Genomic DNA, 22742 nt, shown 5'->3' on the forward strand with positions numbered 1-22742 from the left:
TGGCGGGGAGCTTCTGGAAGGCTGATAGAGGGAACGAAAGCACATCACAGCTATAACATCAGTGACCTGGGAAGCTGGGATACTTTGAATAAATGACCTTTCTCCAAGTCTGTCTCACTGAGGGCAAGGTTCAAGTTAAATATCGAGGAGAACTTTCTGGCAGTCAGGGACAAGAAACACTTGCACAAAAGTCAGAAATGTGGAGACAGAGGTTTGGAAGACTTCTTAGAAGGCGAATGAGATCATCCTTTTTCTGCCCGGTGGGAGGCTCACAGCAAACAGCTGCAGAAGAAGGAGGCTGGAGTTAGAGTAGCAGGGCTGGAGATAGAATTTGGAAGGGCTTCTTGGAGGGGTGGGATTGGGTGACCCTGGACTTGGCATTTGAGGAGCTTATCATAGATCAATGTGGGAGGCTCTGTGTCTGGGCCTGCTTGGGGAGGCATGGGGAAGACCTCAGGATTGTAAAGATGGCAGAGCTCCATCAGGCTTCTCCACAGCGGCACCAAGGTCTTAGGGGGCAGATGCACATTTTAACAGATCACCAGTGCGGGGGATGCCTGGTGGGCTCGAGCGCCTGGGCTAGAGGTGGGCAAACAGGTGGTTACAGAGGGAATGGGACCTCTCCAAGATTTGTCCTGACTCCGAGATCCTATGAATCCCCAAATTAGGATTCTCCATGGGATTCAAGAAGGGAAACCTGGGAAGGGTGAGCAGAGCTGGTGAATAGCACCAGGAATCCTGGCTACCATCCCCCTCCCCTTGGGGGCAGTGGCTATGCTGGTGTGGCTGTGATAATCACTGATCACTATTGATGGAAACTGCAGGTCTCAGTAATGACAGCCCCACTGGGATTCATTAGTCACAGTCTCCACACCATTGGAGGTCTCTCAGCTAAGGGAACAGGGGGAAGAGGTCGCCTGAGCCGCTGGCACACTGGGTCCCAGAGGAGGACAAAATAGAACAGCTGTCCTGGTGAGACATCTCTTCCTCTTACTTCAGTCAGTGCCTGCAGTGAGGGGGAGAGTGAGCAGGAGGGCGTGGGGCAGGTGGGCTCCCAATGCCTCCAGTGACCCCTCTTCTGAGGGGTCTCTACTTCTCTCTCTCCAGAGCATTTCCCCTCCTCTCTGTGTTTACATGGGTCCCTGTTGGCTGAACTGTCCCCCACCACTTGACTCTCGCTGCCCTTCTGAGCTCATGGGCTGCTGAATGGTCAGCCCTCGCCCTCCCCTGCCCTTTCCTAGTGTCCTGGGTGTCCTTCACTACTGTTGTGAGACTTGGGGGAAGTCTCAGGCGAGGAGATGCTTACTCTGTTCCCGAGTGTGTGTCTCTGCTTCTCAGAGGGTTTCTTCCTGGCCCTGCTGGGTGCAGGCTCGAGGAGCGTCTGGAGGAGGTGGCAAGGCTTTTGCCCTTTCAGGGCGGCTTACGAGGGAGACGGAAGGGGCGGGGAGCTGGTGTTCCATCATCTCCCCAAAAGCAGACCAGGGCGGTTTTTGAAACTAGGTTTTCCTCATCTTAGCATCACACTAACAAGTGCACACATGCACACACACACTCACCCCAAGAGACAACACACAGATACACTGACACATTTTCTCCGGTAGTCTGCCCTGTGAGCTGCTTCCAGGGTAAATTCACTAAGAAACTCCTTTGCATGGGTCCCCCACTCCTAACCCGGGTGAAAACCTTCCATGACTCCCCGGTGCCCATGGGTGAGGCTTAGACTCTCTGTCCTAGCATTCAAGGTCTTCTCTGATCTGGTCCCAACCTGACTTCCCAGCCCAGTCTCCCATAATCCTCCAACAGGAGTATCTTCCGAAAGAAAGGTCATACGCACTTACATTTCCTCCAGGATCACCGGGGAACGTGCCCTCTTCCCACTCACATCTCTGCTGGGGTAGATCCACCTCCTCCGGGAGGCCTTCTTGACTCCAGGCCTCAGCTTACAGCAACTTCTTCCTTAGCATGTCCTTGATATTTGGCGGATAAGTCTTTCTACAGGCTGCGGGGAGGGCCCTTTCTTCCCACTTCTGAGCCTCTCCAGGCAGGGCCTGTATTTATTCACCTTTATTTCCCTGGTGCCAACATGGTACCTGGAATCTGTATGTGTAAACAGCTGAGAACCTGGCTCCGGGGAAGAGCATCCATCCAAATTGGATCAGGCTCCTGCTTTGGCTCTTCCTGACTTTGTGACCCTGAGCAAGCAGCTTATCCTCTCTGGACATCAGTTTCCCAATTGTACCACGAGGAGGTTAGACCTCCCTACTCTAAGATTCTGTATTTCTGTTGTGGTGAGGATGGAGACAGACATCCTCAGGTAGATGCACATATAGCCCTTTCCAGTATAGACGGTAAGGAGGCTGAGGGTGGTAACTAACTCAATGGCAATTAAACTCAAGGGTCCAGAGAGTCCCTGACCCAGGGAGAAAGCAGGTTGGTGTCAGGTCTAGACAGATCTGTGTGATTTTGGACTACATCCTCTACCTCTTGCACCCTCAACTTATTTATATGAAAAATAGGATTGATGTTTCAGGCTTCTTTTGGGCATTAGAGAAGATTAAATATGTGGAAGCTTAATTCATGCCCACAGTACATCTAGGGACTCAGTTATCTGGGGAGTGGTGTGTCTGGGTCCTCTTCCCTTCTCAGGTCCTCTCGTGAGGGTTCTGCTCTGTTTCTTCTCTCCTTGATTATTGCCTGGGAGAACCCATGCTCACCTCTCCTGCAATCAACTGGGGCCGCTTGGCAACAGGCTTTAGTGGGGGCCCTACTGGGTGGTCTGGGCTGCAGAATGCCGGGTGAGCTTCCAGTTAGCTCCTCGGGGGAGTCTCCTATGCAAATGCCGCTATGCAGGGATGGCAGGATTTCCCACACCCCGAGTTCCCATAGTCTCCAGCCATCCTGCCCCGCATCTGACCTGATCTCTGGGATCTCTCCCAGCCTGAGACACGTCCCTGTTGCCTCATCACCCTTCCCTGGGAATACTGAGGCTGGAGTTGTCTACAGTGGCCAGGAAAATTCCTCAGACGTGTGAGGAGGGGGAGGGGTCTTGAGTGAGGAGAGACCCCCGCCCTACGTTATGGCCTCTGTCTCCCCTTCGCTTCCCATGTCACCCCTGGGAGAGGGTTGGATGAAGGCCCCAGAGTTCGCCCCCCAAACCCCTGTGCCCCAGCCTCCACAAGACCTTAGAGGCAGGAAGCTTTCGTCACAGGGAGCTGAAGGGGACCTGGAGTATGTTCAGGGGACCCCAGGGTCCAGCTTCCCAGCCCCTCCCCACTCTGTGATCTCCAAGGGCCTCCGTGCATCCAGACCCGGGAGCAGCTGCTCTGTTTATGATGTGGGAGGTTTATTCCTACTGACGCCTCAGCTCAGGGCTCTTGAGGGGACAGACTGTGGGAAAATTGAGGAAGAGGAACCAAGTCCAGCTTTGGGAGGAGTTGGGTTAGTGACTTTTCCCCTCCTTGGGGCAGCTGGGAGGCTCTAGTAAAATCTAGCACTTTCTCCTCGGGAAAAAGGACCTAGAAAACCAGTGGGGGATGGGACCAAGAGGGGGACACTGAGGAAAGAGTAAGGTCAGCAGTTTGTGGGGCTGAAGTTTCTGGGAGTGAGAGCTGGAGAGAGCCCGAAGCAGAAATGCCAATCAGGTCACAGCGAGATTGGTTTGGTTGTGAATCGAGTATCCAGGTCATTATGAATGAATGTGTGAGGGCCCTCGAGGTAGGGGCTGAGTCACAGTGTTTCATTTTTATGACCAGGACTGGCCTCTGCTTGTGGGAGGCCCAGAGAGGGCAGAGGGCTGGGCAAAGTCACACAGCACTCGCCTCCGATCAGCGGCTGGCCTGGCCTGGCTTTTTCTTGCTCTTAGTTTCCCAGCCACTCTTTTTTTTTTTTTTTTTTTTTTAATTTTATTTATTTTTGGCTGCTTTGGGTCTTTGTTGCTGTGCATGGGCTTTCTCTAGTTGCAGTGAGCGGGGGCTACTCTTGTTGCGGAGCGTGGGCTCCAGTAGTTGCAGCACGTGGGCTCAGTAGTTGCGGCACGTGGGCCCTAGAGCACGCGGGCTTCAGTAGTTGTGGCGCGCCGGCTCAGTAGTTTTGGCACATGGGCTTGGTTGCTCCGCAGCATGTGAGATCTTCCCCGACCAGGGATCGAACCCGTGCATTGGCAGGCGGATTCTTAACCACTGCGCCACCAGGGAAGTCCCTCCCGGCCACGCTTGATCTGATTTTAAAAATATATATTCTCCACTCTTCACAATTTCCCATGCTCTCTCCAACCCCTTTTCCCCCTAAATAGTTATTTATGAACTTTGACCCCAGGAAGCCGCTTGGGGGGACCATTTTGGGAAAACATGATAGAGCCTCATAAAGAATTCCGACAGCTTGCAAACAGCCTGTGCTAAATTGCCCCTTCAAGTGAAAATTAAAGCAAATGTCTGTTTTATGACCATGTTTTCTTGGGCTGCAGCTATTGTGGGAGTGCGGGCGGCTCAGAGCTGGGAGGCGTGGAGAGGGTGGAGGTACTAGGGGTGGTGTATACCTGGGCCTCTGGTCCACTCCCTGCATCCCTCCCTCCCTCCACACTTTTTCTGTGCAGAGATGATGTAGAAACAGCCTTATCACCACAGTCTCTTTTCAGGCCCATCTTCTTCTCCCAGTGGGGAGGGTTCTTGCTCTTTCTGGGGCACCAGCGTCCCAGAGTGCCAGTGGCAGAAGCCCTAAGGTCATCCAGCCAGGGGCTTGACTTGGGGTCTGTGACCCCCTGATTTCTCTGGCGGGCCTCTGGGGCTGCTGCTAGGGCAGAAGGAGGGACCAGCACTCAGGCTCCAGACTACCTCCTGCTCTTGCACTATTTTCTCCAGACCTAGTCCACCTTTGCATATGAGGCATAGAAAAGTGGTTCTAAGGCAATAATAATAATAGCGATAATATAATAATAATAAATAATTGTAAAAGAAGGAAACCGCTGGTCTACTCTAATACCTTCATTACATAAACGAAGACACTGAGGCCCAGAGAGGACATTTTGTGGAAGATCCTCGGACTGGGGAAAAGGAAATCTGGGTTCTGATTCTGACCCAAGTCACTTCCCCTCTCTGGGCCTCGGTTTCCTCATCTGTAAAACTCAATGATCAGATTCCATGAACTCCAAGGTCCTTTTCAGGCCTGTGAAGCCCTCGATAAATAAATACATAATAATGTACTAGGATGTGCCAGGTCCTAAGCGCTGTGTGTTTTCCACGGATCATCCCATTTAAGACTCAATAATTTTATGAGATGTCATCATTCCCGTGAGATCACTAAGGGACAGCGAGGTTAAATAACTTGGCCGAGGTCCTGCAATGGCAAAGTCGGATTGGACCGCTGGCAGTCCCTCTCCGGGGCCTGGGCACTCAGTCACTGCTCCCATGAGGACTAGATCCAGATCAGTCAGCTGGGGAGTGGGAGCCCAGCCTCACTGACCCCTGGGCGGGTGTTCATTCTGCTGGACCTGGCCGCCTGTTTAGCCGGGGTGGTGACAGCCTCACACTGTGTGGAGGGTGCTGTGCTCAGGCTGTCGGTGTAACGCTCAGCGCACGCCTCGGAGAAGCGGGCTTCGGGGCAGAACGGGGCTTCTTGAATGAGGCTTTGGAAAGCTGAGAGGACCTTTTAGATTTGTTACGAGGGACTCCAGGAAGCTATGAGGGTTCTTTTTTATTTTAATTGAAGTATAGTTGATTTATGATATTGTGTTCGTTTCAGGTGTACAACAATGTGATTCAGTTATACATATATATATGTACATATCTATATGCTTTTGAAAAATTCTTTTCCATTATTGTGTATTATAAGATACTGAATATAGTTCCCTGTGCTATACAGTAAATCCTTTTTTGTTGCTATGAGGGTTCTTGATCAGGACAGCAGCTGTATAATATTATAGAAAATCCCCTCCTTGCCCCTCACCCAGTGGCCTGCCCACCTAGGAGATCCTGCAGTAGGGAGCCCAACCGGCCCAGCCTGCGAAGCCACTCAGTGACCCACGCCCCCTCCCCATAACTAGTGTCCCTTCCACCCTGGTTATTCCAGCCTCTTCTCAGAGGCTGCACCGCTAGAGCTGGATGTTGGATCTGGCTTCTTCCTCGGAAGACAGTTTATGGCTACGTGTCAGAGACTCTGTTTTAATGAAGTTGCAAAAGTAGGTTAATGGGCTGTGGGTGTTTTTCATTCCCCTCCCCCTGCCCCATCTCTGCCCCTGGGCGGATGAATGATGCCTCTCCCAGCGCAATGCAGAGTCGGCCTGAGGATCTCAGGCCCGGTTCCTTGGCCTCCCGCTCAGGTCCTTAGATCTCCTCCTCCCTGCTGCTTGGGAAGGTGCTTAGAATGTCTAACCCCAATCCCTCCTGCTGTCACTGTGGCCCAGAAGACGCTCCAAAGTCTGCCCAGACTGGCATAGTTGAGTGGCAGGGACTATGGCAAGGGCTGGGGCAGGGGTGGGACACTGGGGAAGAAGGAAGCTAGAATTAGGGATAATGGACATCTTTAGGGTTAGAGAGGCATGGAGGTAGAAGCTTAGCTAGCATGGACCTGGAGAACTCGGCAAGGTTGAGGGGAGGAACCGAGCTTCTTGGAACCTCTCCAGTTGCTGCCCCTGTCTCCCTAATTCATCTCTGTGTGTCCTGATGCCATGCCTGAATGTTTGCTGTGTGAATGATGGATACAGAGTGATGGCTCTTCTCTCCCCTCCCTAAGTCTCTGGGGCTAGAACTCCCCCTCATCCTTGCTCTCCTCTGAAATGGCCCTCCGCCTGTTCCTGCTTGGGACCCCTTCCCTTCCCACCTCTCTGCCCAATCCTTGCCCCACACCCCCATCTCTCAGGAAGTTTCCCATCGTTGAGCTACAAGGACAATTCTCCATTTATTTGCCTGGGTCCAAGCTGAAGGTCTATCAGCCCTGGAAAACTGGGGTCTCCAGGGAGAAGGGTCTATACCTTTTTCCTCCAGATTTCCCCCTGCCTCAGCAACACCCAAGCGTGGCTCTCAGACTGAGGTGGGATCCCAGATCCTGGTTGATGTTAGGGACACACAACCAGGAAGACCATCCTGCTGCCTAGGCCCCTCTCCCTGGTCCTTCCTCCCTATAGAAAGCCAGGAGCATGCCTAGTCTCTGGCCAGCAATCACTCCCAGCCCCTCTCTGTCAATAAATGAGGCTGTTGGCCAGGGATTGGGAGCTGAACGCCAAGATGGGGGGGAGCAGAGCCTCGATGCCTGCAACCTCAGATTAGCCCCCTCTTCTGGAAACCTGGGCTACCTCACCCCCTGCTTCTTTTACGGCCTTGGCTCTCTCCCCTGTCCGGGCCCAGGAAGAAGAATGGGCTCTTGGCCTTTTAGATTAACCCTACAGAAATCCCAGAGAAACCCTACCCAAAAACCCAGAAAACCCACCATAATCTCCATTAATACCCTAAACCTTACATCAGCATCCAGAATCTAAACTAACATCCCAAAACCTATGGTAACACCCAGGACTACCCGGCCCAGGCAGTGCTACAGTGCCACGCCAAGCATGGCACAGGAACCCAACCCAGGCTCTCTGCAGGGGCACCTAAGCCTCCCAAGCTGGCCTTCTTGCTCCCCTGCACATGTTTTCTTTCCTGACCTAGACAAGACATTCTTCCTGAAGACTCCAAAGCCCTCACTGACCTTGCTCCCACTCAATTTCACTGTGGCAGAGGGAAGTGTGGGTGCACAGGGCACGTATGTGGGTTGGGTGGTGCATGCAGGATGTCAGGGCCCGGGAGGGGGACCTGGTCATCTGCCAACTTGTCAGGATGTCCAAGGAGCTCAAGCAGGAGGCCTAGAGGTTAGACCTTGAGAGGCCCTGCCTGAATCGGTTGGGCCCAGGTTTACTCAGAGATGGGTAAGCAGAATCAGGATGTGACAGATGTGGCTTCTCTTTTCCTTGGTCTCAGCTCAAGCACCCTCCTCCCTTGAGATTCGGGGGAAGTGGGGGGTCTGGGAGGACAGCAGACTGGATGGCCCTGTAGGATCAGGGAAGCCCAGAAGCCATGATAGTTTACACCTGATGTGGGCATCCTGGGGCTTCTGTGGAAATGTCCACTGATATAAAAGGAGACAGGATTGCTGGGTTCCCTGGACACACATCTGTACACATGTCTACCGTACAGATGTTTTGGGCGTGGATTGGGGGGCTATGGGAGGGGAAGATGATGGGAAGGTTGGAAAATGGCAGTTCAGAGGGAGGACACACAGGCCCAGTCCATTAGTCTGATGAGAGAAGAGACTCACCTCTAGGACCTGATTTAGGAACAGCTGGAAGGGGTTGTTCAGTGCAGGGAGGAACAGAGGAGAACCAAGGGTTTCAAATCAGGAGGGCTTCATGGAGGAGGAGAGTGGGCAGTGGGATGGAAAAGAAGGGAGGGGCAGAGTTGAGGAGGGCTCTGGGCGGGCTCTGCGGCTCTGACTGTGGGGGAGACAGATTTCCTGGCCAGGCTGAGAGTCCAACCTGCAGAGTCACCAGAAGTTAGAATCTCTGGGGGTAAAATTCTGAGGATGAGCATGGAGGTGGAGGCAGGAGGTCTGGGGACTCCAGGCTCTGCCCTTAACCCTCAGCCTTAAGCAGTTCACACACACTAATAGTGTCTTCTTTCCCTAATCATAGGGGATGAAGCAAGCATTCTTGATTTTTAAAAAGCTTCTATGGTGGGTGAGAACACCACTTGGGAGGGAGATATTTGGGCCCCAATGTAATAGATTTCAGTAGTGTCAGCCCCTCCTGGTGTGTGAGAAGGCAAGTTCTGAGGGGCTAGGACAGCTCTGCCACAGGCCAGCCCCTTAAACAGCCTGAGTTTCCCTAAAACGAGGCGAGTTGCACTGGCTGATCACTCGGGGCCCCTTCCTCCGTCTGATACTTGTTTAATAATTTTCAAGGCCCTTACAAGAATCAAATGAGATCATGCATGCCGAGAAGCTTTGACAAAATATAAAGCACGCTGTCATTGTGAGGGGTTGAGGGGCTGCCTGGGGCTGGGGGAAAGGCGCTTAGAGGCGGGCCATGGGCTGGCTCCCATCATCTGGGCTGGGACCCCTGGAAGGGAAAGGCAGGCCCCTGCTGGGTTTATGCCCCTCCCTTGCCACTGCCTTGCCCGTTCCCAGCCCAGCCCCAGGCTCTGGGGACTGAGCCCAGCTCAGGATGGGCGTGGGGCTCCCCGGGGCAGGGGCAGAGGGGTGAGAGCCTCCCCTTCGAGTGGCTCCGAGCTGGAGCACAGCAATTACGCAGGAGGATTTATGTCCTTTTGCCTTTAATCGGAAACTCCGTGTCAAGAAGAAAAATCTGCACTGTCCTCCGGCCCGGCTTCCTGCTTTATCATTATTATTGGAGGAAGGTTGATCTGGAAACTTAAGGAAAAGTGGGGTTGGGGGTGGGAGCCACCAGAGAAGGGGAGGTGTGGGGCAGAGGGTGGCCTTCCTACTGTTTGTCCTGCTTCATCACAAGAAGGGGACAAAGGGCAGGCCGGGGGTTGAGGGTCCTGGAGGGCAGGTGAGAAGAGACAAGAGGTTCACTAGGGGAAGGGTAGGGGCTAGGGATCATGGGAGGAAGGGGCATCTGGGGAGCAAGGGAGACACCAGGAGGGAGGGAAAGGATGGGTGACCACAGGGGGCAACCAGGAGTTAAAGGGACTTGAGAAAGAGGACAAAGAGAACTAGGGCTCATGGTGGAGGGAAGGGGCGGCCAGGTGCTGGAGGGACACTGGGGTGGGGGGTGGAGGGGGTGGAATAACCGGAAGGGGAGCAGTGGCTCTAAGGGGGATGCTGTGGGAGAGGGAGAGTGTAGGGTAACCAGAGGGGACACAGGGTGGAGGGAAGAGGAGGGCTGGGAGTCATGGAGAAAAGAGGCATCCAGGGCCTGGGAAGGGGGGGTGGCTGGGGGGGTAATCAGAAGGGATGCCCAGGGGCTGGGCCAGGGACTCCGGGACTGTGGCCGTCTCCATCTATACCTGCTGACCTGCCCCCAAGAAGGCCCTTCCTCCCCTGGCCCACCCAGGACCCGTGTCTCCTGGTCTCCTGGGTGGAGGGCGCTGGCCTCCCACAAAGCCCCAGTTTTCCCCTTCCACTTTGGGAGCAATTTCTCCAGGAGATGGGGTATAGTGCTTGGGAATACGCTGCAGGAATCCTTGGGCCCTGGGGAAACTGGACTAGAAATGTTGGAGGGTGAAAGGCCTGCACCCTGGGGAAGGGGAGGGACCCAGGAGAAAAGGCCTCCTACCACCCCCGACGTCCTTGTTTGGAAGTCCCCCTAGTGTCTTACCTGTTATGCCTCCTGTTGCCGGGATTTCATTCTCACGTGTGGAAAGGGCACCAGCCCTGGAATCGGTTCCTGGGAACTGACTCCCTGTGTGCACTTCTGTGAATCTCAAGGTTCGCACCCACAGCGTGCAACATCTACGCGGCAGGCCGTGGTCAGGATTACAGATGATTAGGTAAAGGATCCAGGATGTAGTAGGCCTTCTAAAGACACCAGAGCCACCTGGGAGGTAATGCCCAATATATGCAACCTCCTTCGTTTGCAAAGGATAGATTAATTCTCTGTGAGTTTCCTCAACGAGCCTGGGTGGGTATCATTATCCTCCTAGAGATGGGAACCATGGCACAGAGCCGCTGAGTGACGTGCCCAAGGCCACACAGCACATCACTGGAGCAGCCAGGTGAGATGGCCCCATAATACCTCCTGAGGGCCTTGAAGATCTTCCTCTGGGTCTCCTCCCTCCCTCCCTCCCTCCCCTGAGGGCCTCACACTCGGCCCCTCGGCCCTGGGATCTGGGGTCGTTCCGGATGCTCAGTGGAGTGTCTTGGCTTCCGATCCTCCTGCAGTCGGGGCCGTGCCCACCCTTGCTCGCCTCCACCCCGGCTCAACTGAGAGGTTTTATAGCCGTTTACGAGCAATTTCTGTCCATATATCACTGGAGATATATAGCCAGGCAAATATTAGGGACCCAAGCAGAGGTTTTAAGAGGTGAGTTTTACTGCCGCTGAAAGAAGGCGTGATCGGCAGCCTGTGGAGACCCACCTCCCTCTCGCTTGCTTGGCGGCGGCCGGGCGGTGGCAGCGTGGACTGGGGTTCAGCCAGGAAAACTGTCTGTGAGCACCCAGGGGTGCCAGCCTGAGGGGAGTGATCAAAGAGTGGGGCTCTGATCCTCAGAGAGCTGTGTGAGTGGGGGGAGGTGGGGTCACAAAGCAGACCAGAGGTCGCAGGCTGGCTTGGACAGAACACCCTCTCCAAACCCGAGCAAGAAGACACTGAGTTCCTGTGGATTCGCTCCACAGAAACACAGATTGCAGTGAGACACCAGGAAAGCACTGCCCTACACGGGCCACTGGAAGAGGCTGCCGTGTTGCCTTTTGCCGGAAGTCCTTAAAATTTGGATCTGAACGAGGAAACCGCTGGCCAGAGGCAGAGGGCTGGACGCATGGCCTCTTACCCTCTTGGACCCTGCGCAGGTGATGCTGGAGGAAGGCCTGCAGGAGGCCGGCCTTGACCTCCTCTGCGCTGGGCCCAGGCCTGTGTGGGCCGCTGGGTTTGGGTGAGCGCAGAGGGGCGAGGAGAGACTTCTTGGCTTGTGGCGTATGGTGAGAAGATGTCCCCGGGAATCCTCGCTGCTGATTTAAGCAGCTCCGACAGCTTTATGGCGTCTCCTCGAGTGAGCCCCCAACGTTGGCCGCTTAACTTTTTAGCGTTGTTTAACGCTTAGGCTCCGGCGGACAGGCAGGCCCCTCGGCCCCAGAGGCAGCAGCACTAAATCAGGACACTCTGAGGCCCCGATAAATAATTTTTACAGGGCACGCAGCCCATAGATCACCAGTGGGGGGTGGGGGGAGAGCGGCTGTGATATTTCAACCAATTGTCATATATGACTACCCTGTGCTCTGATCCAGGTCATGCACATGGCAGCCGGCTTCATAACCAAAGTCAGCTCCAGGGCCCTCCAACCGGGGCACGGGAGGGGCTGCGGGAGATGGTGGCTCCGATTACCCCACAGCCAGCGGATGAGCCGCGGACTCATCGTCTGCTCAACCTGCCCTAGTGTGCCGAGCGTGGGCCCCCATCCGAGCTGCCTCTGGCACTGGGAGAAGGAAGGGCTGAGGGCCGGGTGGGAAGAGAGGAAGAGAAAGAACTTTCTGTAGCCAAAAAGTCACTTTTCAGACCACCTTCCTGGTTCTCCCATCCGACTCCAAACCTGAGGGTCCCAGGAGAGAGCAGGCAGCATGCCTGCAGCAGAGGGAGGGGAGAGCTAAGGGCTGGAGGGAACGGGAACTGTGTGTCAGCTACACGCCATTCACACCTCTAGTGAAAGAGGCGGGTGGGGAGTAGAAGGAGAGGCACGAACAGTGCGGAGGAAGAAGGCCAGGGAAGGATAGGGACAGAAAAATGAAGATGGAAAGACACATGAAGACTCAGAGAGAAAGTGAGAGAGACAGAGGCAAGGGCAGACAGACAGAAACTCACCCAAAGAGGATGCTCCAATGGGCAGGGGCCTTTCCTAAAGCCGGGTACAAAGCCAGAGAGACGGTGGTGTGAACAGACCTGGGGAGGACGGCGTCTGTGCCAGGTGGGCCCGTCCGTGCCCTGGGAGGGCACCTCCAGCGGGCTCCGGGCCTGTTTCCCAGCGCCAGCTCCACGCTGCTCCCCCCCCCCTCCCCCGAGTGCCCTTGCCCTGTCCCCTCATCTGTAAGATCCTGGGATTTGCAGGGACACTTAATCCATATGGAGCTGATTCATTCCCATCTAAATCATCTCCATGAGCTTCCCTAAGAGCCCGCTGACGTGCCAGCCGCCATCCCTCTCCCCCGGCGATGGCGGGCTGGGCGCTGCCAGTAAACAAACCTCAGCCGCCATCCATCCATCCTGGCGTCGTCCGTCAGTCCAGCCAAGACCATTCATCTCTCCAACCCTGCTCCTCCAGTCCCTCCTTCTGTCTGTCTGTCCCTCTGTGTGCCCCCTCGTCCTCATGCCCCTCAACTAGGGCCTCCACCTCTCTGCCTTGTCCTGGGTAGGATCTTGAGGGGTCATGTCGGCCATGCCCCCGCCTGCAGACAGGAGCCTTACCTCACCCCTGGCGCAGCAAGACAGGGGCTCTCCTGGAGGAAAGGAGAGCCTCCCAAGAGGAAAGGTCTTCTGATGATTTTACTGTACAACGTTGACAACCCATGCTCAAGGAAGTTCTTTCTTCTGTCTAGCTCATGTGTTTGAGGTCCACATATGAGCACATGTCTGAGCGGGGGTGAGGGTAAGATTATGGGGTTCTGTACAAACATGAGGGTCTCCAGGGTTTGTAATATGTACTTCTCTGGGTCTCTACCAGCAAGAGTCAGGCCCATGCCAAGCACATAGTGGATGCTCTGTGTCAATTGCTTACTGGCCATGATCTTACCTGTCAGCTCCAGTGAGTGCAGGGGCCTCACATATACCCCAGGGAGGTTTTCACTGAACTGATCCAGTGGGTTTGATACAGGGCCCAGATCGTGGCACCTCTAGCCTGGCAGGGTTGGCAGGAAACACGAAGGAAGTGTCTCTCACTTCTGCCCTCTCACCCAAACTCCTTAGCCCCGTCCTGGGGGTGGCGCTTGCCCAAACAACTCTGTCTTGGCAATGATGGGCTGAAGAGGAGGAGGGTGAGCAAGCAGGTGCTGGGTATCTTCCATGGCACCGAAGCAGAACCCTCACATTTGGGGAAAGCCCTTAGGTTTACGCGGACTAATAAGGAGAGAGCGGGGGGAATTGCTGCCCCCGGCCCCGGTCTTAGGCATGGTGGCCCTTCCCCTCTCAGGTTCTTCATGTCAGCCTGGGAAGGGTAATTCTGGGAACGTGCTGGGGCTCTGCTAGCTTCTCATGAGAGGAGATGGGAGCATTTCTTCTGGTCCCATCTCAGTTTCTCCATCCACAACAGCAGTGAGAGTGGGGGAACAGGGCTGTCTCTGGAGTAGAGTTTGGGTCAGACTCTAGCAGCCCTGCAGGGGGATGATTTGGGCATGGGTGAAAGGGTTTAGGGTGGTGGAAGTGGAGCCTCAGGGAGGGATGAGGGCAGCATTTGTGGATCCCACAGTAACAGTGAGTGGGAGAGGCAGAGGAGAAGGAGGTGGGGAGGCGGAGTCTTCGGATGGCCTGAGGGGGCTGGTGCTCCAGCACCTCCCTGAGACCCAGGACACCTTGCTGAGCATCTGACCTCCCCCTCAGGCCAGACCAGACCAGGTAGAGAATCCCACCACCTGGGTGCCCCCTCCTGCACTCGATTTCGCAGCGCCTTTCCCCCTTGTCATTGGTCCCCTCCAGGGAGCCACTGTGAGTGCACAGAGCAGGTGGGGCTCTCCCAGCTGCTATCCAGCTGTGAAGAACCCTTACCATGCCCCTCCCACGCCCCTGCAGGAGAGAAGGTTCTAATTCTAGCCGGAAAGATGAGAAGGATGGTACGGGGAGAGGGTCCAGAGGGGCGCGTGGAAGTTAACCACTTGCCCTAGTTGTGTGAACATATGTGTGGGAGGGGAGGGGCCTGCAGGTGGCAAGGCCCAGCTTAAGAATGATGGAGTGTTTCTTAGTTCTCTGAGCTAGAGACATATGGGCTATATAAGACCAAGCAAAACGAGAAGTTATTGCTTAAGAGAGAGAGGACATGGGGGGATAAGAAAAAATTCAAGCCAGGGAGACCCAATACCACTTGCCCCCTCACCATCATGACCTGACCCATCTGTGCTTGACTGGATCAAAGTACAAGGGGAGGGGGAGGTCTGAGAACTGACCCTCAGGGCCTCCGGCAGGGGAAAAGCTGATCCTCCGAACGTGCATTTCCCCAATGTTACACAGGGGGGGGGGGGGGGGGGGTGGGGGGGGGGGTACACAGAGCACGGGGAGCTGGGAACAGCCGCCCAAATTCTCCAGGTGGGACAGTGGGTGGAGCTTTCTCCATCTTTCTCCGTCCTTCTTGTGCCCGCCTCTCTCTCCATCCCTCCCCTCTCTCTAGTCCAATGGGGAACCAGTTCTCTCTTCTCCCGCTGGCCTGTCTCTCATGGTTCTCCCCAGCACTGAGCCCTCCTCATCCACTCAGTGGCTCCCACCCTCTCTTGTCTCCTCTGAATCTCCCCTTCCTGCAGCAAGCCTCCTAGGCTTTGTCTGTCCCCACGTAGGCCCCTCCCCCTAAATCAAGTTCACTTACCCAACCTTGTGGCTGATGCAAGTCCTTTAGGGTCCACTGTGGGCTGGTGCCTTGGTCCAGCTCCAGGGTTGGAGTTTCTCTGGTCCGTCTGGCCTCTATCACTCAACATCCACATGTCTGGTTTAGACTGTGACCTCCACAGGGCTGGCAAGGATCCAAGTGTTTATGTGGTCACCAGCACAGCTCCGGGAGCAACCTGATTTTTGATAAAGTTGACAGCTTTTCTTTTGATTCCATGAGGCAGAAGTAGCTAGAAGGATGCTGAGAGGTCTTAGAGGACCACTGAGTGTGACTAAGGCACTTCCTCCAGGGAAGCCACCTCCTGCTACAACAAGCAGTGACTGAGGCTGGACAGCAAGAACTTCTGAAGACTCTTAAGGTGGAAGGAAAGATTTCCAGGGTTTCTGTGAAGACGCTGGGGAGGGATGGCCTTAACCTTTTCAAGCTTGGAGGGAGCAGAGGGGTCTGTGAATCTGGAGAGGTTTACTTCCACCCTTGTAGGATTGATCCAAAAGAGGGATGGCCACTTCCTCTTTAGGAGCCCTGACTCATCATTCTCAGTGCAATCCCATTCACAATTTCTTTGATAATTGTTTGTTCCTTGGCCAGAAATCTGGTTCTTGAATTCCCTCTCTTGTTCTTTCCATGATCTGGGAACCATCTTTGGGAACCCACTCCATCTCCATTTTATGGAGCCAGAAGAACAGAGAGGTAGAGCCATGTCTAGGCAGTGACACAGCAAGCCTACAGGGAGCTGGGAATGCCTCCTTATGTGAATGCCCTCTTCTCGTCTTTGGATGCGAAGGGAAAGGATGTGATCCCCGAGGGAAAGGGCAGGGTTGTCCAGAGCAGGGTGTGTTATCAACTAGAAGAGCACCCGCACCCAGCCACCTCGATCTAAATGTGCACACGATGGAAATATCTTCACAGCCAAGGGCCCCTCCCTCCCAAAGAGAAAATCCCACAAGTGGGGAACATCTGGATCAAACCGCAACCATGAAAGCACAACATCAAACGAGGGTTTCAGAGGGACCCTCCCCACAGGCCCTGCTCCAAGAGAAATTGCAGATCTTCCTGCTTGAAGCTTTTAAGTGTCACAGAACCACTCAAGTTTGGGATCTCTCCTTATTCACCAGAGACAGATGTCCCCAAGTGAGGACGGTTGGGTTTGATTACCCCCAGCGGGAGAGGATGTGTGTGACCTGATCCTGGCCACGTTGGGGGGTAGCCTGGGATTTAAAGCTGTGATGAGGGGCTCCAGCAGTTCAGGCTGGGGGTTGGGGAGAGAGAGGGGACAGGTGGGCCTTTTAAAACGTGCCTACATCAAAGGTCTGCGTAGGCTCCCTTCCCAGCTTCGGCGCCTCAGGGCAGGAAAGCAGTGATTTCACCACATAACTGCACGTAGGAGTAGGATGGATCTCAGTCTGAGAACTTCTGGGGAATGTGGAGAGGGGAGGGAGGGTGTTCCCCAGAGGGGAGGACAGGGCAAGGGGGTTTTCTCATTTCCAAAATAGCCTGCCCAGGCCAAGGAGAATGGGGCCATATGCTGCCTCCCTCCCACTCTCCCCCTGTGGAGGGATGTGGAGGAGGGGGGCATTCTTCCAGGGGGGAGAGGAGGGAGCAGCTGCAGCCGTGGGAGGTGGGAGCTGGATCCGGACGGAGAATGAAGGGGAAGCAGGGGCATCTTCCCCAAAGGCACGAAGGAGGAAGGCTGCAGAGCATGTAATTCTAGGAGACGATAGGCTCTTCCTTCCCGGGTCCTGGGAATGAGAGAGCACCTGGCCATGATGCTGGCAGGGTGGGATGGACAGTGGGGAAGATGGGATAGGGAGGTGCCCCAGATATGGCTGGAATCCCAGTTCATGTTTGACTACTCTGCCCAGAGGGCAGGTGGGTGAGAGCGTGCTGGGATGTTGACAGCCCGCCGTGACCTTGGTTGAAGAAGCCAATGGTTTCTTCTTGAGGTGAAAGGTGACCTTCAGTTGGGAAGGGTGTGGGGAGAAGAAGGGTACCACTCGCTTGGAGTTTACATTAGCCTCCCTTTCAGGATGCCTTCCCTGCCCCCTTCCTCTCCCCTTTCCCCTGAGAGGTTTATGTGTGGGCGTGGTACCCCACGATGCCTGGGAGGTGTATCACCGGTGTAGGTCCTTCCTTCACTGCCTTATAAAGATCTGCGTACGGTTTCTTTTCCCATCTAGACTGTCAGCTTTGAAGGCATGGCCTCCCTCACTCTTAACTGGGTTCCCAGTGCCCCGCACAGTGCCTGGCAGAGAGTAGCTGCTCGGTGATGAAGCCCTGCTCCAGCTCCCAGCGGGAGCGCGTTCTCCGGCCGCCAGCGTTCTGGGAAACAAAACAACCCACGCGATGATTCCTCCGCAGCCTCGAGGCCTCTGAGGGGCTACAAGGGCAGCTCCTATCTGACATCCTCTGGCAGTCTTCTGGGGGGACCCTAGTTGACAGCACTCTCTCCCACCTCTGAAATGTATTGTCCACAAGATTCACCCGGGATTTCCCTGCTGGTCCAGTGGTTAAGACTTCGCAATTTCAGTGCCTCCTCTTCAGGGGGAACGAGTTCGATCCCTGGTTGGGGAACTCACATCCCCCATGCGCCGCGGCCAAAACAAACAAACGAAAGCAAACAAAAAACAGTCTCACTACACCTTCATGGTGAGGGTTATTATTGTTATTTATTAATCTGGGATGGATGTGTCTTTTTTGGTCGCGTGAGACCCGATGCTCTTTGGGACCAGACTCTTTTAGTCCTACTCTTCATGCGGCCCGCAGAGCCCAGCGTGGAGTCTCCTCGGGACAGGCTGGCTGTTGACTAGCTGACTCCTCCAAGTCCTAGTGTCTAAGCTGTTGATGTGGTGGCTCGTCCAGGGCTCTGATGGCTGAGCGTTGGGAGCTGCTGAGTCGGGATGTCTTGGCGTAACGGGGTGAATTGGACACACACACACACGAAGGAGCCCGGTCCCAGTGAGGTGAGGATGCAGAGTCTGAATGACCCTGCAGGTCGAGAGAATGCTTGAGCGGGGATGTTGTGAAAATGACCAAGGTCAGTGGGCTTTATTCAGAAAAACTCTTTGGGCAAGGAATGTATGAAAGAGGTTGGAAGGAGAGAAGGGCAGGGCTGGCAGAGGATGCACGAGGATATCCAGGTGGGATAGACTTGGCAGTGGTTGAGGAAGCTAGAGCAGCTCTGCCTGCAGGTGAGGGCCCAGGAGGGAGGGGCTTTGGCAATTGTAAACATTCACTCTACACCGTGAGGACTGTGACCACCGCTCCACAACCCGCTCCCATCCCTCCCCAAACTCTAGGCCAGGAGGGATCCTACATCCCACTGCCATTTCTAGGCCCAGGCTGACCTGTGCTCCAGCAACATCACCTGACACCGAGCTTGGGTTGGATCAGCTTTGCTCCGTACCCTCACAATCCTCCCTGGGGCTGGAGCTGCCTTTGAAGTTGATGGAGAGAAGATTGGTGAGCTGTCGCCTGAGCCTAGATCTCCCAGACATCAGTGAGGGGAGGGGATCTCCACTTTGAGCCCTTTTTCGGGGGGCTGAGGTGTTGACACTTTAGTTGTCAGACTTAGGTTTCTCATCTGTGAATGCAGCGCAAAGCTGACTGAATTGCCAGCATCTCTGGGCTGCAGGGTGGCAGCACTGCTCAGCTCCAGGGACCAACCACTCACTGCACTCCTGGAGCACAACTCTAGGTGGTGCTACTCACATAGAATTTGATGTGCATGGTTGCCGCATTTTCCCCCCCCCGCCCCCCCACCCAAGGTCGTGTGGTGATGGTGGGCCACCATCATGCCCTTTTTGAGTCAGGGTTCTGTTTACCAGTTCAAGCTGGTTAACCTGAGTACCAGGAATATTCATGACGCTTTGCCCGGGGACAGAGAGATGGACAAAATTGTCTCCAAAGTCATGTCCTCATGAGACGTGGGCACCAGGAAACCAGAGTGTCTCCCAGACAATGGGTCCACAAAGCAGGGTGCAGTCTGAGACTAAGTAGCAGGGAAAAGAAATGACAAATTCCATCCATCGGGGAAGGAAAACTGTCTTTAATCCCCAGATTGAAAAGAATAACCCCCGTGTAAAGACCCAGTGGCACTTAGTAGGTCTGCAGTTACCATGAGGTGAACCAGAATCAGTGCTGACATTCCGGTCTCTAGGTTCGGGGTTCTTGGAAGCAGAAAGGCCTAGCCACCCTGGTGACACTTGTGCATGGGAATTTGCTGAAATCTGAAATGAGATCCTGACCCAGATGGGGGTCAGGAATTTGTTTCCTTCCCTTTTTCTCCTTCTTAGTTCACTGTTTAGGATGAAAAATGACAACCAGATGAACAAAAGAATGATCATCAGGAATGATAAATAATACACTCCAGATGTGGCCAGAGAGAAATGCAACTGAAAACACCGCCGCCTCCAAGTAGTCACGTTGGGGCGACCCCCTTCTTCCAACAAGGCCACAATGACACAAGTTCTGTAACTCTTCTTTGGGAATTGTCTTCAGGGTATGTGACTCAGTCTTTAAATGTCCTTATTGGTGACAGATCTTTATCATTTGCTTCTCTGGAATCAGTCAAAAAACGATTCGTAGCTAATCTTGGTTGTCTTGAGTATTTTGTAAAATGGCTAGAAAGTCCACTTTAAAGGAGTCTTTGCAGAAATGGTTTAATCAAGAGAGGTACAGATGGGATAAGCGTATTTCCTCCTAAGGTGACTGTTCCGAAGGACAGCCCTTGTTTGTTCTTCCGTGTTTGTTTAAAGAAGCTAATCACAGATATACATCCCATACTGTATTCTGTGTAATAAAAGAATGTATTAGGATGTTGAAGGCTGTGTGCTAACTGCTTCCCCCTCCTTCTGCTATTATGACTTAATGCCTCTGACGACAGTGCCCTTGCTTTTGCTGAGGGATGCAGGGAATAGAGGCGGGGCTGACCCAAGTGAAGAATTGGTACAATTATCCAGGGCAAAGGTTCGGATCGCCATCTACCCTCGAGAGTTGCCTAACTCCGCACTCCTTTCTGGACTAGCTCTGTGTTCATTCTTCCAGGGGACTTGGCCAACTGGGCAGAGCCCTTTTTTAGGGGAGAGGAATTCATTTCTTAGCATGGTTCCCTGTCATTCGTGCAAAAATCAGCACAAGTTTAAGAGAGTGTTGGTTCGTGAATTACGTAAAAATGTATTTTTCACAGAAGTGGAGGGGATGAGGTCAAAACGCACCCACACAGCAACCTGTTTCTAACAACGATCGGTTAACCTAAATGAAGAAGTCTGCAGTTGGAGAAGTTTCCAGGACGTTTGCTTTCCTGAGGAAAGACCTGGAAGGAGGGGGTGACCCCTGGACTGGGGAGCCTGAGGGTCAGTCTCGGGAATACTCACCCGCCTTGGGCGGTGGCCTCTCTGTCCTTTGGGAGAGGCTCCTGTCTCTGGGCTCAAGCTGGGTGTGTGTGGTGGTGTGGGTGTGATCACCGGGGCCGGGGGCGCAGAGAGGGATGGCATGACCTCCAGGAGGCCCTAGCGCGGCAGAATGCTCAGCTCTCCTACTCCTTCGCTGACAGACCAAGCTGCAAATCAGGAATTTATTAGGAGCTGAGACTCATTTCCCACCCTTTACAGCCCTGACGACTCAGAGGCAGACTCTGGCAAGGGGCTTCCTCATGGTTTTAATTAGACAATTAATTTTTTATTGGGTCGTTTGATTTCCGGAGCCGATTCCACTCTCCTTCTTGTCCCCCACCTGCCTCCCAGCTGTGAACAGCCAAGGGGAAGCCGGGGGATTCGGGGAGGGTGCAGAGGAAAAATCCGCTGTCTGCCCTGCGCTGATCTGGGAGTCAGTGAGTGGGGAGGGGGTGGGAATCCCTCTGCCCCCCTCAGCTGGTCCAGCACCAGAGATACTGTCCAGAGCTCAGCCCTGGGCTTGCGGGGCTGCACAAAGGCATTCCTAGCTACTCCCCCAAGCTGTTGGGCTAATTAGTAACATGGGGTGGGAGCGGGGGTAGGGAACTGTGCCCAAAATACCTTAGCAGCATTTCTGCGGTTAATCCTGGCCGTGCTCAGAGGCTGTTTACCCTCTACCCAGGGATTAGGAACCTGTTTGAGTTAGAAGGGCAGAGAGAGGCCAGGGCTTGGCTCTGTCCTCCACCTGCTTTTAGGAGCTGGGGCAGGGACACTGAGCCAGCCTGAAAAAAAAGTGAGAGAAACCTGTCTCTAATCTATCGCCCTTATTGATTTCCCTGCCGCCCAGCTGCTGGCCTGCTTTTGAATCTTGATCCTCTCCCCTCCTGCCTCACCCGTGGACACTGCCCTTGTGGTCAAATAACAACCTGGATCTGAAAGGTGGGGAGGAAGGAAGGAGGAGAATGTGGTGTTTTAGTAGTGGGGATGAGCCCGGGTGTAGAAGGGTCCCCTGTAGGTCATAAATGTTCTCTTGGAGGGTGGGGAGTCCCCTCCCAAGATTCCTGATCATCTCCATCCTCCAACCCAGAAGGAAAAGAAGGCTAGACTCAAGGAAGAACTTACTCATTTTCAGTAGCAGAAACAAGCAGCTCCTTCTTCAGAGCTCTGTGATACGGCAAGGCCAATTTCTATTGACAGCAACGTTGCTCAGAGGCCTTGAAATGGAATTGCGGGGAGTGAGAGGACTGTTTCCTCAGGTGCCCTGTTGGTGGGGACATTGTCACTTGTTGTTCTGGCACAAGGACTCCCGAAAGTGTGCAGTCACACGCACTGACCTAGCCACTCAGAGCCAAACTGACAAGCGTCTGCAGACACAGGAGTGTGCTCCGAGGAGCCTCTGGGGACAGGGCTCTGGGGTCCTCGTGGGTGGAACAAGCCCCCCAGAAGAACAAGCCAGGACACCATTCAAAGAGGGGAGCTCCGGTGACCCTCCCCGCCATCCACCACCTCCTCTCGCGTGAGCGAACCCCAGCATTAGGGCACGTTGGATCCACCCAGCGCCACCCCTCACTGGCCGGGAGAACATAGACTTCCCTTGGGGCCCAGGGCTGGAAGAAATAGGGGTGCATATTTATACTGGGTTGTAAGGGACACAAGGATAAAAGGACCCAGAGATCAAAGAGCCCCCAGAAACTCCACGTGCAGACCTCTGGGTCTAGGATTTGTTCTGTAAAGAGATTTCCTTCTCCTTCGGGGAAAACTCACATTGAGGGATCCCTCCCTTAGGGCTTGTGGTGGTTCCACGCTGGGAGCAAGGGGACGCCCGAGGTGGGCCTTGTTGGGACACAGGCCTGCCTCCTGCTGGGGCACATCTCTGACTGCCCAAGCCGTGCAGAACTCCACAGAAGAAAGGGACAGGAAAGTTGTGTACATGCCGTGGTGGGTGAAAGGCAGAACGAGCCCAGATCATCCATTGACATTTGCGCTTCCATGTGGCTCCCAGATCGAGAGGGTTCAGACCTTCCACGACTCAGGGCGCTGGGTTAAGGAGGGTGCAGTATGTGTGCGTGGAGATCCTGAGCTGGGCACTTCCGGGCCACGGAGAACAAAGGAGCCGGGGGTACAGGCAAAC

The 22742-nt window shown here is 54.4% G+C and overlaps 1 long non-coding RNA gene across 1 annotated transcript; it reads right to left on the minus strand.

Annotated features, from left to right (window-relative positions):
* Positions 1-19301: 19301 nt before the first annotated feature.
* Positions 19302-21819, minus strand: LOC130709175 (uncharacterized). Its single transcript, XR_009009655.1, has 3 exons — positions 21734-21819; positions 20594-20778; positions 19302-20009 (listed from the first exon to the last, which is right to left on the minus strand). It is a non-coding gene; the product is annotated as an uncharacterized LOC130709175 (long non-coding RNA).
* Between the last annotated feature and the right edge of the window lie 923 nt (positions 21820-22742).

This window comes from Balaenoptera acutorostrata, chromosome 11, assembly GCF_949987535.1.
Source record: "Balaenoptera acutorostrata chromosome 11, mBalAcu1.1, whole genome shotgun sequence".
Taxonomy (NCBI): domain Eukaryota; kingdom Metazoa; phylum Chordata; class Mammalia; order Artiodactyla; family Balaenopteridae; genus Balaenoptera; species Balaenoptera acutorostrata.